A 4,139-nucleotide genomic window follows, 5' to 3' on the forward strand; every position below is an offset into this window, starting at 1 on the left:
TTGTTTAGACTAAGCAGATTTGATACAAGTACACATATAAAATTAAGACAAATAGCTATCCCACAAAAAAAACCTCTACACGAGGTAAAAGTCTAGTGACGAAAGCAATTTCAAGCCCCAAATTTTCTGATATCCAATTTTGTGACGAACAAAATTCATTTTAATCTAAAAATTTTAAATAAAAATATAAATTAATAAAAAAAAGCGAAAATTGGCATTGTCCACTGTGAGCAAAAAAGGTGAGCTTCTAATTTTGACCCGATCGGTCCTATAACAGCTATATGATATAGTCTTCCGATTTGAACCAACTTTGGTCAGGATATATAAAACCAGTTTGGTTAAGATATCTCATAAAACCAAAAAGTTTTTCGTACTAAAACGTGATATTCGACCAATAGAAAAATGTATTTATTCTTTTAACAGGTAATATCTTCCAATCCCCTCAACCAAAATTAATGTTTCATATACCAAAAAATGCGAAGTTGTACGTATTAAAACATATTAAAATTTAACAGAAATCGTTAGAGCCGTTTTGTCAAAAATCGCCAAAATGTAAGCTTAAAAACTTTATTTCACCTGTAAAATGTTACCTGAAAACTTCAGAACAAAAGGTACGCCTAAAAGCACACAAACACACCTTTCCAATGATATATGGAACATATCGGTAGGTTTTATAGTTTGGAAAGTGTTGAGGGTTCAATTCTAAGGGGATTTAGCGTTTTCCCCCTAAGCTAGCGGTTTGTTCAAAAAGTCGTAGAACAAACATTTCTAGATTTTCGAAAAGGAATAAATCCCCATCATTACATTTAAGCTTCTTTAGCGCTTTGATACAAACAGACAAACAAAGAAACTAACTTTTCATTTCATTTTAAGAAGTCCACTAAAATTTTCAAATTTATTTATCTTTTGAACCAGTTATCGGATTTGGGTAATTGAGGTATAAATCGACGCGTATTTTTAAGTAGAATTTTTAAAAAATAATAATAATATTTTACCAAAAGGCCCCAACAGCCCCATTAGCTGCAATCATCTAAATTTTTTCCCTCCCACTTACACCCCCGTATCTCATGACCCAGGTTGGTTAGCACAGCACTGCGAGCGAAACGAGCAGGGGGGATGGCAAGCGAAGACAGATATTTTTATTTTCGGGGATTGTGGATGCTATGCTTAAGATGATCTATTCGTATGTTGCCCTAATTTGATATTCCAGCTACGACCAAGTCACAGTTGCCTGTGTAATTCACATTGCTATTCGTTTGACAGTTTTACATAACATTTCCGTAAAATATGCGCAGCCTGTTACGTAATTTTCTTGTCCATTTATTTTACTTCTGTCCTTTGAAAGTTACTTTTAAATCGGATTACCCCTATACGCCAAGACGAATTGCATGCAAATGACTGTTGAATGCAGAGAAGGAAGAAATTTTAACTAGATTTTCGCCATAAATTCCAACATAAGTTCTTCATTCCTTTCGCTTTTAAATGTTAACTAAAATGCAGAAGTACACCAAAGCAACGAAAGCCAAAGTAAAGCAAATTAAAAACGGAAATTCTGATGGGCAAAAATAAATGGTAAGCTGCCAGCAAATGCCAAACGGAAGATAGTCGAGTGGGCGCTAATTCGGTAAGAGTTTGACTGTATTATTAATTCAATGCGAATGCAATTTGATCAAACCAAATTTAAGTGCAAGTTATATTTTCAACCCTAAAACTCTGAATATACAACAATCTAGTACTCTGTGATCTACTTCGATGTTATGGTTGGAAGTAACAAAAGGAATTGAAGTCAGTCTCGTTCTGTATCTTGACTAAATTGTAAAAAAAATACAAAATTTATAAAAAGATATTGAGAAAACACAAAAAGTTCTGAATTATAAACGTGAAATAAAAATCAATTAATAAGTAAGTAGAACAGGAATTAGGGAACAAAGGGAAATGTTAGCCATAACACGGGTCAGGATGTATAAAATGCATATTCTATTAGTTTGGTTAAGATCTTCAAAAAAAAAATCGTTTAGGAGGCAAAATTCTAGTACCTTATCTTGTCTAGACTAAGGCGAATTTATATATAGGTGACTTCGTCCAATGTACTGAGGGCATGCATTATTTTCAGCTCAGAAGAGATAGCAAACGACGTTTGTAAGCACGCTTGGACCCTTGAAAGAGCGCAGCTGTGGTGAAAACGCCACCTATAGTAACTTCACGTCGGTCTAGACTTTTATCTCGTGAGGAGGTTTTTTTGAAGATATTAGAAATGTTTGATTCTCATATGCTTCTGACATTGATACTTCAAAAGAAGAATATTAATAAGCTTACTTCAAATTTAAAAATAAATGCACAATTACATCAAAGCAGGATAAGCAGTTCTTAGGCATTTAGAAGCCTTTCGGCACGCCGAGCTTGAAGCATTAAATTTTCGACTGATTGTTCCAATGACAGCTATATGATATAGTCAACCGATTTGCATAAAGTTTAGTCGGGATGCATAAGACCAACTTAAATGCATATTCTGAAAGAAAAAGCATTTAAGTCAGTCTTGTACATCTTGAGCAAAATTGGTTCAAATCAGTCCACTATTTCATATAGCTGCCATAGGAACGATCGGTCGATAATCACGGTTTAGTAAGTTTTTTGTGATATCTCTACCGTTCTGACAGTTAATGCATTTAAGTTCTTAAACATCCTGACCGAATTTGGTTCAAATCGGTTTACCATATCATATAGCTTCCATTGGGACGATCGGTAAGAAATCACGTTTTAGCACGAAAAACTTGAGATACTTCTACCACTCTTCATGATAATGCATTTAAGTCAGTTGTATACATCTTGTGCTTCTTTAGGTGAATCGGACACAATGCGGAATTTTTTTTTGTGTGTGCGTATAAGCGCTATATCAATGCGTTATCTGTTTAAGAAATAAAAATATGTGTTTGTCTTTAAAGTATTACATTGTTCGATAAATTAACGTACCAATCGTTTTACCTCTAATTTAATAGCCTCTTTCCACGACAGCACATTTGGCTCATTCGACGCCATTTTCATCATTTGGCCCGAATGTGGACTTCATTTCAGTACAAAATCCGAATGATCATTTTGACTCATTCATAATGAATGAGCCGATTTTTTGCCAATCGCCCCGGCGAATTTCAGTATTTTTTTTATCGAGCACGCGATGTTTATCGATGAGCACGTGTTAAATGAAACAATCATCACTATAATCAGCTGTTTTGTCGAATGAAAATGTGAGTATAAAATTTGCGCCAATTGTAATTTCAAAATATATTTTAAAATGCTTCTCTTTTCAGATGAGCGAGCAAAGGAAGCCGTACAGTGGAGCAGCCAGCATGAGGCCATTCTCTTGGAGCCGTGGGAGGAAAATTTCAGTGCGCTGAGCTCTGCCCAAAAGAACTGCCACATTTATAAAAAAATGGAAGAAAAACTTTTGGAAGCAGACTTCAGCGTCACTTGGAAGGAGATTCGGACGAAGGTGGACAATCTCATCCCGTAGGGATGAAATAAAAAAAAACTTCATCTGGAGGTGCACCCTCAAAATGGCAACATTTTGACAAGGTGCACCGCATTCACACATTGTGTACTTAATACTGCAGGTAAACTGAAATGTATATTTAAATGTTATGTTGTTTACTAATCGAAATTGTTTTTCAGTCGACAATGATATAAGTTGGAAAAACTTTTTGAACATGGTGGCTCGAGAATCTTCAAGAGTAGCAGCCATGCACCTTGAGCTACTGCACAGAGATAATGGAGTCAGCCATGCTCGCTGCCAATGAGAAGCGAACAAAATAGATGGTGCGCCTCGGCTCCGAGCGGAATGAAAACTCGCTGCGGTTTCAGGAGAAGTGTCTGGAGCTCTTGAAAAAGCATTTGAACAATTCAAATAAATAAATAAAATTTTTGTTAAAAATGTTTATATTTTTATTTGTTATATATATATATATGTCTGGCTTTTCTAATGTTTTCTGCAGAAGTGTCGAAATCATGGGCTGTACTCGAACTCTCTGGTTGAGTACGCACATTGGAGCCTGCCTCCCAATTTTCACTGTTGTGACAATTCAAAAATTATGCAGAGCGCAACATGTGGAAATAATATGCGGGACCTTGTCAATGTGATCGTCGAC

The 4,139-nt window shown here is 35.5% G+C and overlaps 1 long non-coding RNA gene across 1 annotated transcript; it reads left to right on the forward strand.

Moving 5' to 3' along the window:
• Positions 1-3,128: 3,128 nt before the first annotated feature.
• On the forward strand, positions 3,129-3,706 carry LOC117782680. The gene is made up of 3 exons (XR_004617310.1): positions 3,129-3,242; positions 3,306-3,608; positions 3,667-3,706. It is a non-coding gene; the product is annotated as an uncharacterized LOC117782680 (long non-coding RNA).
• Positions 3,707-4,139: the final 433 nt, after the last annotated feature.

The sequence above is a fragment of the Drosophila innubila genome (assembly GCF_004354385.1).
Source record: "Drosophila innubila isolate TH190305 chromosome 2L unlocalized genomic scaffold, UK_Dinn_1.0 5_B_2L, whole genome shotgun sequence".
Lineage (NCBI taxonomy): Eukaryota > Metazoa > Arthropoda > Insecta > Diptera > Drosophilidae > Drosophila > Drosophila innubila.